This window comes from Canis aureus, chromosome 13 (assembly GCF_053574225.1).
Source record: "Canis aureus isolate CA01 chromosome 13, VMU_Caureus_v.1.0, whole genome shotgun sequence".
NCBI lineage: Eukaryota > Metazoa > Chordata > Mammalia > Carnivora > Canidae > Canis > Canis aureus.
Window position 1 is genome coordinate 40733285 of NC_135623.1, and position 13100 is coordinate 40746384.

Here is a 13100-nt window from a genome sequence, read left to right on the forward strand (position 1 = left end):
AATGGTTTTCTGGATTTAAGTGAGAACATCCTTACTGCTAAAACAGCCCCTTAATTAGATTCATTTCTAGAACTGCTTTACTAACACATGCAAATGATACAAACGTGTTGCTAAACCATCTGCAGATGATTTAGCCTCCCGCCCCCGGTAATCACCCAGGGGCCTCAATAGTGGTCTTCGGAACAAGTGTCATTCAATTCTGCACCTCCTTCATATTTAGCATAGCAGTGTCCTGCTCATTGAAATGGGTTCCTAGTTCTTGAAACTGAAGGCTTTTTAGCAGTAGTGAGTGCATCTTGAAAACTGAGAGCTTTAGCTTCCTGGTGAAAAATGGCTGATTTTCTCCTCTGTCTTATTTGGCAAAACAGGCAGTTGCAAGAATCTGAAACAAAGTGACAGACTACTGAAATCACAGACTCTGACAAGTCGAGAAGTGCAGTGTCATCCAAGCCAAACCTCTTCTACAATCTCTGAAAGATGCTCATCTTCTGGCTGAATAGTCCACTGAAAAGATACTCACCATCCCACTGACACAGTTCCAGCCAGCGTTTATGGAGCACCTGCTGCGTGCCAAGCTCTGTTCCCCTGGCCCCTGGCCCCGTGGAGTCTATGGTCTGAGGCAGGGGGGAAGGTGAGTGAGCAAGTAGCTATAGTTACATGTGGGCTGTTTTAGTTGCCCCCTGTTGTTGAAGGAGGTTATTCCCAACCTGGGGTGGGAGGGATAACTGAACACATGCCACACAACACTGGACAGGGGAGGTTGTCACGTATACTCACAGCCCGGGGGAAGAGGACACCTCATGCCCGTGAGGTGTTGCACTGCAAGATGGAGCAAATCGTCTGGGCTGTGAGAGTCAAGCTTTGCAGTATCAAGAAGGTGGGGTACCCTTGGTTCCTGCAAGAGGATGTGACTGGCTTGTCTGAATAATTCCATGAGGTGGCAGGGAACTGAAGCCCACTGGTCAGAGAAGAGCAGGAACTGCACCTGGGCCATGGAATACGGAGGCTCGCTTGGCTGCAGGGGCAGAGTAGGGGTGGGGGGGGGAGCTGGCAGGTGGGCCATCCGAGGCCCTCTCCATTGCACCAGATGCCGGGGCAGCATGTACTGATGAGCATCCAACTCGGGCCCTACACAAGAGGACACTCTGAGGTGGGACGATTAAAACAGGGCTTGGGGTAGGTGAGGTCAGGGACAGGCATTCCTGAGAAAGGAACATTTATTTTTATTTTTTTAAAGATTTTATTTATTTATTCATGATAGACAGAGAGAGAGAAAGAGAGAGAAGCAGAGAGAAAAGCAGGCTCCATGCCAGGAGCCAGACCCGGGAGTCCATCCCAGACTCCAGGATCACGCCCCGGGCCAAAGGCAGGTGCTGAACCTCTGAGCCTCCTGGGGATCCCAGAAAGGAACATTTAAACTGAGACCCGAAGAATGAGTTGGAATTAAACATCCCCCAGGTGAGTTTGAGTGGAGTGTGCAGAGGGAATGGCGTGGGCACACTAGGGTGAGTCTAGAGCCCAGGTTGTGTATATGGGAGGGTGGGGGGTACAGAGGGAGACTGGGAGAAGTTAACCCACCTGGACTGGGCATGCGTGAAGAAAGGGCAGTGTGAGATTAAATGGGAGAGAGTCCGGGGGTCCGTCACACGGAGCCTACCCATCCACAGCGTCAGACAGGTAACCTCAAGGAACCGTAGGAAGGTCACACAACAGGGTGCTGCAGGCTGAGAGCCTCCATCCACGTGGGAGAGCCCTACTCAGCTCCTGACGGTTCTTGCCATGGGAGGGCGTGTGCCCAGTGTTAGCAGAGGCACTGATTTTCCGAGGGAAGCCTTACATTTTGATTTGTACACGAGATTTTTAAAATTATAAACATTGGCTTTCCTTGAAATTCACAAAATTTCATGTGTGAGCCAAACGAGACCTATCATCCTACAGGCTTCTGGTTTGCAACCTCTAATGAAAAGCCTTAAAAGCCAGGAGGAAGAGTTTATGTTTTACCCCCAGAGCATTGGGGAGCTATTGCAGAGCTTTGGAAGAGATAAGGGCAGGATTGCACTTGTATTTTTAGAAGGATGGCACTTCCTGAAGGCCAGATGGGAAGCTAAGATGGCAGTCTCCACGCCTGGCCTGGGGAAGTGTCTGTGAAGATGGAGAGAAGTTGTTTTCATTCAAGAAACATGCAGGAGGCAGAAGCGATAGGACATGGATGTTGGAGGGAAGGAATCAGGCTTCTGACCTATCGCATTATCAGGTAGTTATTAGAAATAACCTTCTTGGGATCCCTGGGTGGCGCAGCGGTTTATTGCCTGCCTTTGGCCCAGGGCGCGATCCTGTAGACCTGGGATCAAATCCCATGTTGAGCTCCCAGTGCATGGAGCACAGCCTCTGCCTGTGTCTCTGCCTCTCTCTCTCTCTGACTATCATAAATAAATAAAAATTAAAAAAAAAAAAGAAATAACCTTCTTATAGCTTCTAGATATTGAAAGCCATCAAAGACTCGCCCTGCATCTTCTAATTACTCCATACATGGAGGCTGAGGCGGGGAGTAGTTAATGGCATGGAAAAGGCAAAATGCTTTCAGCCTAGAACTTTTAAACCAGAACAAAATATGATGGGGGGGGGGGGTAATTAATGTACTTCCCCAGCCATAGGCCAAGATTTAAATGAATTTTCATTTTCTGAGTTCTCACAAAGTGATTCAGGGGCTAGGTTATCCCAGCAGCTTGCTGGGTGCCATGGGGATTACAGACCGTAATTAGAAATGTACATAGTATATGATTCACCTAGTATGGTTAATTTAATTTCTTATCAGATGTTCATATGAAACTGAGTGAGGCTGGTAGGTTCTGATTGAAACTAAATGCCACTAATTTAGCCATTTCTCTACATTTTAAGGAGTTTGGAATTTAATGCGATTGCTTCCTCTTGATAAATGCCCTTAATAACATTTAGATTTTTACCCTCAGAATCAAATACTGTCAGTTATTTCAACCTCTCAAGCTCAGATAAATAAGATAGCTAGTGTCCTGCTTGGATGAAGGAGGGAAAGTACCTTAAATGTAATCTCTTTGAACTGCAAAGTCCCAAATTGTGAAGGACAAAAGCCAGGTTAGCAGATATAAATGGCAGGTCCTCTGCAAAGAAGGTTCTGGGAGGTTTTCTAGAAAGATCAGAATCCCAGATATTTACAAAAGAGGAGGAAGGATGAAAGATAGTCCAGAGGACACAAGAGATCCTTAGCTTGCCCAGACTCTGCACGAAAACCAAACACACGTCAGTGGAATCTCCTTCATGCTCAGAATGAAATGGAATAAACTCTGAATGCTGATTCTTCTTCAGTTTTCTTATTTTATTCTGCTGTTTTTTCCTAACAAAATAAGCCCATTGTAGAAAATAAGAAAATTGTTCATTATGAAAAACTAGAAAAGAAGATATACTTAGGGGGGAAAAAAGGAAAGAAGGAGAGAAGAAAAGAGAGACGGAGGGAGAAAGAGACTGACTCAGGAGTTGTACCCCCCAGAAGTAACCTCTATGAATGCTGGGTATACATCTTTTCAGGGTTTTTTAGTGGATCCACATATCCTTAATTTTTTCCCCCAAGAATGGAATTCTACTCAATAGGTTAGAAGAATATCAGCCAACCCCCAGAGCTAATTTAATTTATATCCTAAGCCTCCATTTTCTTGGGGGCTGGGGGTGGGGACAGAATGTCTCAGCTCTGTCTCCTTGCTGGCTTCACTCCTGTGGCCAGATGCAGGGCTGGGGCATCCGGCATCCCTCGGCCAGTGCTCACTGACCGCATAGCCATGTCCCTGCCTCTGATTCTCCACCCCGAGGTGCTCAGTTGTTGGTACACACAGGGTGCGGCTGAGCCCACCTTGTTCTCACTCCCGATTGCCCAGGGCTCCCTTCATTTCAGCTGTGGCTGTGCCTCTCTTGGGTCCTGCTCAGCTGCCAGAAATTCAGGGAGCCTGTCTGAGGGGCCCAGTTGATTGCCTGCTACTCTCAGACATATGGGTCAATTCAGCAGGGCCCAGGACGTGTCCCCTGGTTACACAAGCCTCCTCCCACACGCACATATCCCTGGGCCATTTCTATTCCCTGCTGTGCCACCTCCCCACCCTGTGCCCGGGAAGAAAATGCAGGCTCCTCTTTGCCAGAGAGTCCTACAAACGTTCATGTACTCTTGATTTCCCTGCTTAGTTTATCCCTCCCTCTCCCCAGCATCTGAAGAACATTTAGAAGTTTTCCTCCTTCTCAAGGGATCTTCCAAATCTGTTGTGCATGCTCTGGTTTTTGTCGTCTTGTTATTCCTTGTTATTCAAAAGTTATTAACTTTTGAAAGAAAAAGTCAGGCGAGGGTCCCATGGGTCCCATTTTCTTTCTCCTGCTGTTCAATTCCCGCTGCACAGGCAAAAAGTCAAAACAGCCTCACTTGAAGGGTGGAGGGGCCTCGGGGTGAAATATCAGGAAGGTGAAAGAATGCCAGCCACAGTTTTAGAGTCGGGTCACACTACTCATGCTTAGGGGACCCAAGGTCCTGATCTTTCCCAACAGCCTGGGAGGTGGCTCCTATGGGACAGGAGCTTTCTAAGAGGAGGCATGGGTGCGTGTGGAGTGCCCCTTAGCTGTGCTTTCTATCCATGTCCTGTGGTTCATGGTCTTACCCCGTTGGAGGCAAACACAAAGGGGCTTCCAGGTCCTGGGCCTTGACCCTTGAGCACAGAACAAAAGTATCCATCATGAAGCACTGAGTTTTCTTATCTCACCTCCCACCCACTGTGTGGCCAGAGGTGGCAGGGGGTGCAGAGAAAGAGGATATCCTTGAAGGGCTATAATCTCCTGGTGGGAAATGTACTTTCTAACTGCCATGGAAATAGGATTCATGTAACCCCTGCAGCCAGGTTCCCATTTATTTCCCTGACTCGGAAACATAGGCTGGAGAATCTTATCTTCTGCCCCAGAAGGGGACCGTGATCAGGGCTTGGTAATGCTCCAGCCTTGAAGCAGAAGCCACAGCCTTGAGATCGTGCCAAGGCAGAAAATGAAATATTGATGACTCTTCTCAGGAACATCTCTCTAGATGTTTAGCTTTGCCCCAAAGTCTGAGCTTCTGTCCACCAGGCACCACACGTGGAAAAACAGGAGAGCCACGTGGGTAAGAATTCTCATCCTTCTGCTGGTTTTCCCAGGACCCTGTCTTTGGGCTCTGGAGGGAGTGGTGTGTGCCAGTGGGCCCCATCCTGGTGGTCAGAAACTGTAGAGAAAGAAAAATAAATTTCCCTTTACCCTTTGCTGGGAATGGTTGGCTGAGATCCCTTTATGTGCAGGGCACCTTGTAAAAGGATGAGTGTATCTGGGTGGGAAGTCCTCAGCTGTGGCTGCTGTGATTAAAGATGCTCTTTGGTAAGCTTAATCTGCTTGTTCAGCCTTAAAACAAAATTGGACTCACCTAAAGCTCATGCTGCCTCCGCCCCCCGCCAGCCCAGCGGAAGTCTACCAGGTCTGGTTTCCAAGTCGGACCCGGTCCAGAGAAAGGAACGCTCAAATGAGTCTGGAAGCTCCTGACGTGAGAGCTGCGGAGGATCCTAGAGGGACTTCCCTGCCCCGTCCTGAGGCAGCAGCGACAGCAGTGACAGCAGCCACAGCAGCCACAGCAGTGACAGCGGGCTGCAGGGGCTCAGCAGGTACCCACGTTTGCTTCCTCCTACATGTTGCCTGGCGTCTCCATTCCATCCTCTGACACCAGAGCTGTTCAAGATAAACCGAGGCACACTACAAATGCGACGAGTTTATCCGAGCGAAAATTCCATCAGAATCGGGCAGCATCCAATCCAGCAGAGAGAAAGGAGCTTCAAGCTGCTGTACAAACGGAAAGCAGGCAGATGGGAGCAGGAGCAGGAGCAGGGAAGTTACACCAGGCAGAAAACCAAGTGGCTTATTGCAAAGTCTTTTGGCTTTAGGGGATGGCAGGGGTCTATCAGGCAGGTTACTTAAATAACACCGTTTGGGTGAGCCCTGGTGGTTTCGGTTTGCATTCCTGGGATTGATTCTTTGTGCTGAAGTCTTGGTTTGGTGATGTGGGCCTTAGCATCAACATCTCCAGTTTGGGCCTATTGTCTTGTTTTTGGCGGTTCTTACATATGATTGTTTCAGAGGCCCTAAATTATTGGCTCCTTTGTATTCTTATAAATCATTTTTCATCTCCTCAGATGCCCTTTCCAAACATCTATTGGTTTATTGTTTTGGGAACAAAAAATTACGATCCGTGTAGTGGCTGTTTAATGCAGATTCAGAGTCATTTGTCAGAAGATCAGAGCTTTTTGGGGCTAAGCAGCAGATAGATCAAAGGAAATCCTTATTTCACGTCTCATTTGGTATGACTTATCTTTAAATGTCAGAAAATGGACATTTGGAATTTGTGTTAGCATAAAAGTACTCTCCTACCTCTGAGAAAACAAGCTGTCCAGCCACCAATATGCCAAGCAATGGAGTGGGGTGCGAATGGCAAAGCCTGGGATCTTCCTTGTGCCCTGTAGTGATCCTTATTTACTGCCCCAGTGACTGTGTTCTAGTGTGTTCTCTGTGCCAGGCATGTGCTGAATGCTGGCAACACAGAGATGAGTGGAGATGAGTGAGTCCCTGCCCTCCTAGGGCCTGCATTCGTGTGAATGATTACCCTGAACCATAGGGCATCTTACAACCTGGCAGGCAGATAGAGAGCAGGGTGGAGGGACGCTCACCCGGCCTGGAAACCCCATAAGGCCTCAGTGAATGAACAGCTGGAGGACAATCAGGAGTGAATGGGAAGATCCTACCGTGGAGCAGCAGGTACCCTAGAAAGGACACGGGGAGAGTATGGTTCCTGGTAGGAAGTGCATGGGAGTTTAGTCTGGCTGGAACAAAGAATGTAAGATGACATTGCCAGGAAGAGATGACCCAGGGGAAGCAGCATCCAGGTGACACAGGGCCTTGGGAGCCAGGGCTGAATCTGTCCTATACTCTAAGAACCATGGGAAACCATTGGGGGTATTTTAGGTAGGAGACTCACGTGATTAGATTTGTGTGTTTGAAGAGTCCCAGGAGGGGACTGGTGAAAGTGTGTGTGTGGGTAAATCTGAAAATCTCTCTGTGAGCCTGTTCTCTCTCTTTACAGCAAGTTATTACTCGTATAAGGAAAATATGTAAGTGTGCATGTGCACGGAACATCTCTGGAAAGACAAAAAGCAAGGCACAATGGTTGCCTCCCAGAAGGGAATGGAGGCAAGAGGGACAGTTTGCTTGCACCTTTTGACACTTTCTGTGGCCGTGTTGTCCAATTCAAAAGAATTGTATTAAATCTGGTTATTCCAAAAGCATGCTTTAAAGGGGATGGAGTCCAGTTCCCAAGGTCAGATGAATGGAAGCACTTCTGCATTTTCCCTGATAGCTGGGCATCAGTGTCCAAACACTTTCAGGACTGAGACTTCAAGCATCTAAAATTCAATCTGACACTGAGCTAAAGTCCATGTTCCTAGAAAGCTGCTCCTTCCACTCCCCAACCCACTTGCCCTATGTGGGTGCTCGTTCTTTTCTTGCAGTACAGAGCAAGCCTCTTCCTCTCAGTCTTTAAAACATTTGCAGAAGGCTGTTACAGTTTTCCATAATTGGAGGTCACAAGCAAAAGCAACCCGAACCGGCAGGTAGTATAAAAGAGGGAATCAGCTAAGACAAAGCGGCCGGTGCACTCCCTCCCCTGGAGACAAGGGCACAATGGAAGTGGTACGCACTGAGCCCAGGAGACTCAGCGAGGCAGCAGCTGTTGTCCAAGAAAATACTGCCATGTAGGGAAGAGGGCCAGATGCTGCCACAATTCCCAGGGAGCAGCAGAAACTGATAAATCTTTTTGAGGTACTTCAACTTTAAAATGTTGACAGCTACATATTTTTTTTTGAACACTGCAGACCAGACAAAATGTATATACAGCTGGGCGGGGCCCGTAGGCCATCAGTTTACAGTGTGTCCTGTCATCTTTCCTCTAGGTAGCATGAGAATTTCTCTTTTTGTTGTATAATGGTTGGATTTGTAATTAGGATGCTTGTGAAGTTACCATTATCCAAATTCGCCTATTTCTCGAGTTTTCTTTGAGCATTAGAAGTAGGAGGAGTCAGGCAGCTGAGTTCCAGCCCCATGGAAAGCACCAGATGATCACGTGGAAGCCATAAAAGTACTTTTTCGTATGGTTGCATTTCCTATCTGTGCAAGGAGAAGAAGAAGACCTGGATCCCAATGGGGCTGCTTTACAGACTGTTCTCAATGGATTTCCCTTCTTTGCTGCTGAGCTTCAAAATGTTCTAGAGGTTGGAAATCTAAGATCAGGGTGCTAGGTGATTGGGTGGGGCCTCTTTTCTGGGTCTCAGATTCTGCCCTGTATCCTTACCAGGTGGAAGGTCAAGGCTGCTTTCTCTTTTCATTAGTCCTCCTCCAACTTGATTGCTTTCAGCTGGGGTATCGAACCAGGGCTCTTGGATAAGATGAGCCATCACAGGCTTCCTGCTACCGATTAGGGGCTGAGCACCTGTTTATGAGATTGTGATACACTGTTAGTAGCAGTGGGCATATTACTAAACCATGCCCGTGCAGGTGTTTTGCCAAAACGACCTGTAGAGCACTGCGATTGGCTGCTGCCCTCCTGAGAAATCCTTTCGGACAAGACTTGTCCCTTCCTTTCACTCCTCCTTTTCTTCTCCTCTGGTTCTGGAGAGTTCACCAGCCCAGGGGCAATGTGGGCAACGTTGGTGGGTGGGACCTCCAGCCTCCAGTCTTATCCTGCCTCTCTCTCATCCGTCTTCTTTTCCACTTCCCCTCATCTCTCCAGGCACCTTGCCCCGGCAGGCCTCCCAGCTCTACCTGTTAACAGGAGTCTTCAATGATGATTTAGAGCATCCCTCCCTTCCCCACTCCTACTTGCCCTTCTCTCTCCTGTTAATCCTTGTTAAGGTTGGGTAAAAAACCAGCAATTGCAGCAATGGTAGTTCTTTTTCTGCCATACAGAGTAAGCCTCTTCCTCTCTCTCGTCTTTAAAGCATTTGCAGAGGCTACTGTGGTTTTCCATAGTCAGAGGTTACAAACAAAAACAAATGCATTGCAAATTCCTAGAAGAGACAGCAGTAATGTAGCAGGCAAGGAAAATGACAGTATCGACTGAACCATGGGGACAAGGCAACAGCAGAAACCAAGAGGAGCAGTGGCAGTTGGACTATAGCAGTAGCCACAGAAGAAGGGAGTAAGTCTTACTAGGGAGCTCCAGAATAAAGGGAAGAGGCTTGGGGTGCTTATAATCTCAATTATCTCATGGCACTGAGGCTCAGGGTCACTCACATTGTGACTCTTGGCAATGCTTTCAGTCATTTATTTATTTTTTCATTCAATAGAAATTTGTTTGCATATATTTTATGTGTGCACAGTAAATGAGTTGGCCTAGGCCAGGAGTCTTTCCTGTAAAGGGCCAGAAAGTAAATATTTTAGCCTTTGTGGGCCATATGGTTTCTGTGATATTGTGATTTATATTAAATATATTTTTGGTCTTCGTCCCCCTTCCTGGCACAGAGCTCCTACAACCCCTGGAATTTTCTATGATGAAAGCAACAAGTATTTTGTTATATCAGTGAAGTGACTTTTATACCTCACCTAAGGATGGAAGCTCATTGCCAGTGAAGCCAGCCGTGTGATTAAAAGGTTGGAACTTTCTGTTCCAATCTCTAACCTTCAGAAGGACTGGAGTTTCAGTTCAGTCACCAATGGCCATGATTTTATCAATAATTCCTATATAAATATAATGAAGCCTCCATAAAAACCTAAAAGGATGGAGTTTGGAGAGCTTCTGGGTTGGTGAACACGTGGGGATTTGAGGAAAGTGGCATGTCCAGAGGGCACGTTCTATGCCCCTTCCTATATACCTTGCCCTGTGTCTCTCTTCTATCTGGCTATTACCGAGTTATAACTTTTTATAGTAAACTGGTAATCCAGTAATGTTTCTCTGAGTTCTGTGTCTCCAGCAAATTAACACAAGGAGGCTTTGGAACCTCTAATCTAAAGCTGGTCAGTGAGCAGCACAGGTGACAACCTGGACTTGTGAGTGGCATCTGAAGTGGGAGTTGTCTTGTTGGACTGGGCCTTTAACTGGGGGATCTGATGTTTTCTTCAGGTAGTGAGGAACTGAACTGAATGATAGGGCACCCAGTTGGTGTCAGAGGATTGTTTGGTGTTCACATCAAGTGTGTGTTCACACACACACATGGATCGGTATGTTTCTTAATTTCTCTCACAGTACTCTTCTCTGCCATTATAGCACATAAACGGCCATAGACAATAAATAAATAAATAAATAAATGTTTGCTTATTCCATGTATTCCAATAAAACGTGATCTGTAGAAACAAGGGGTGGGCCAGATTTGATCCATGATCCATTAATCTTACTAACCCTTGGCTTAGAGAAAATAGATCGCTAGTTACTCTTTTTGTCTCTCCAAATCCACTCTATACCTTTTTTTTTTCATTCTGTTCTCTATGCCAAGATGCTTGCTTCTGTGGACTGTCACCCCAGCTCCTTGCCCTCTGGCTTTTGGTTAGGATTGACAATGGGAGGCCCTAGAAGCATATCGGGGTTGGGAGAGAGGTTGGAGGAATGTAGTTTCTCTACTCCCTCCCTTCTGGGCTATGCTTTGGTAATGGCTGTGTTCCTTTACATGTTGGCATAGCTCTGACTAGTTGTTCAAACCCAGGGCTATGCCTTTTACCCAATCCCAGTAACAGCTCCCTTCCTTGGCCCTTCAGCCCAAGGGGTGGTAGTGGTTTCCCACTGTTCTTAGTTCTGGGCACTTCTCCATCCCCTGTATTCCTTACCATTGTCCATACCTCATGTGTGGTCCCTTCATTAAATGCTCTTCAATGTTCCCTTCAAGTGTGCTATCTTTTCCCCACAGAACAGTGTCTGAGTATGCCCTTAGAGGGGACATAGACTGTTTTTAGATATAACAGTATTGGTTACAACCTCAGATCCAGGATGCTACATGTAATCTACACATGGCCAATCGGAGCACCAAATCACCCAAGCCACAGTAATCAGTTCCAGAATGTTCACATGAACCAAGTTGTTACAGTTGGAGGGAATAATGATACTTATGTAGAAACTACCAGAAAGTGCTGTCTATTCCCCTGGATTTGAGTCTGGGAAAGTAGGAATTTGGAGCTTCCTGTAGCTATTTTATGAAGCCTGAGGACAAGGTCTAACACTAAAGAAGGCAAAGTCCAGAGGTAACCTCATTTGAGTCACTGGAAACAGATCTGTTCATTGATGTTTTTGTCAAGGAGACAGTAAAATTCCTTTTTTTTTCTTGTTAAGACCGTTTAAGTTGAAATTTCTGCCACTGGCATCCAATAGCATAACTTATTTAAAAAAAAACTCTGTGACTACATTATACAAATATTATATTTACTGATACCTAAGTAGAAAAAGTCCTCTTTCATGTCTGGTTTAGATGTACACTAATACAGCATAGTGAAACCCACACTGGATTTTAGTAGTGATAAAAGCTAAAGAGTTGGTTAGCCATCAGCACACTTCCAAAGGGGAATGACAGGAGTGTAGTAGCATCTTGATGGTTATTGCCTCTCCTACTAGAAAGAAAGCTCCCAAGCCATAGTCTCACCTACTTGGATGCTTCACAATAGCAAAGAGAGAAAACTCATCTGAATGAATGGGCAGATTGGTGCTATTGTTGGCAAGACAATGAGTTACAGCCTGGTGTTTTTTAACAGTTATAAACAAATTATGAATTTGTGCCAGTAACCAAAATAGAGACAACTGGGCATAATAAACATTAAGTCTCAAAAGAGATCATCTAACCAATAACCTAAAATATCTTTTGTGGACTCCAATGGTGTTAATTATACTAAATAATACTAAGAATTTGTTGAGTGAATGTCAGCCTCGTGCAGTACAAGGATGGCAGATAGTTTTCACTTCTTGTGCCAATTGTGGTTGTGGCTGCTCAGATTATGTTGAGAACAGCTGTAAAGCCAAATCTGGGCTCAACAAGAATGAGTACCATAGTCAGTTTAAGGTCTCTTCTGCAGAAGTGGAAGAAAGGAGTACAGAAGGTACTTGTCACCCTTGAGAGTTGAAAAGTGAATCTAGGGTGAGAAGGAGTAGATTTGTGGTAAGTCACTTCCAATCCATGTGCCTTGGTTTACTCAAATTCTTAAAATAAGGGAGCTGATCCAAATAACTTATGTCTCCCCCTTGTTTTTCTTATTTATTTATCCATATTTTTTTTTGTTGGCTTATGCCTAGCAGCAATGGATGCAATTTGTCCCTGTGTTTGTGGTGATCTCCCATCTTACGTATAGAAGCCAAAATCTGGTTTCTCACCCTCTTATGTACCAAGAGTGCCACCATGGAATGTGGGTCCACCAATCAGACCTATCTGTGTTGACTTTGTTTGAAAGCTGGTGGTGGCAAGAGGCCGGCTCTGTGCAGAATCCATCTGGCAAGGACAAAGGCCACTTTGTTGAAGCTGCAGACTCAGAGGAGCTGGTGGTAATGTCTAGTGGTGGGCTGTGATGGCAGCTGCAGTTAGGGAGCCTCTGAAGGTATCATTGAGGAAGCTCTGCAGCCCAGGTAGTGGTGTTGTTGCTGGCATCTTCCAATGCTTCATCTTTGGGCCTCCTTTAGGAAATTTATCTGTTTAATTCTCTTTACAATAAAATCCTTTTACTGCTGAAATGAGCCAGAGTGGATTTCTTTGTTGTCGAGGAGTTTAAAAACTTATGATCAGGATTGAATGCCTTCAAATAGACATTTTTCTCCTTTTAAAGATGAAAAAAAGTCTTTTATGAATTATAAATAGTATGCTTAGCTAATAGTTTACAAAATGTATTTTGTTACAGTTATCAGCAGGATAATTACTGCAGATGGAAAAATACATGTCATAAAGGGATGTCTCACTTTTTCTTCATTAAGTACGCTGGATAAATGTAATTCTTTCAGTGTTTATGGTTTACAGTTTTACACTGAGAGAAAGACCCTCTTAATCATTGCTAGTGTGATTTTCAAG

At 45.7% G+C, this 13100-nt stretch overlaps 1 long non-coding RNA gene across 8 annotated transcripts in view; it reads left to right on the forward strand.

Annotated features, from left to right (window-relative positions):
- The window catches only part of LOC144282327 (uncharacterized), a 34530-nt gene extending 21758 nt beyond the window's left edge, over window positions 1–12772 (forward strand). For 7 of the 8 annotated variants that reach the window (XR_013350746.1, XR_013350744.1, XR_013350743.1 and 4 more), the window contains 3 exons: window positions 369–631; window positions 1262–5161; window positions 5334–12772. This is a non-coding gene — a long non-coding RNA (uncharacterized LOC144282327). The remainder of the gene's footprint in view (window positions 1–368; window positions 632–1261; window positions 5162–5333) is intronic. The other variant, XR_013350742.1, reaches the window with a different exon arrangement.
- The last annotated feature ends 328 nt before the right edge of the window (window positions 12773–13100 follow it).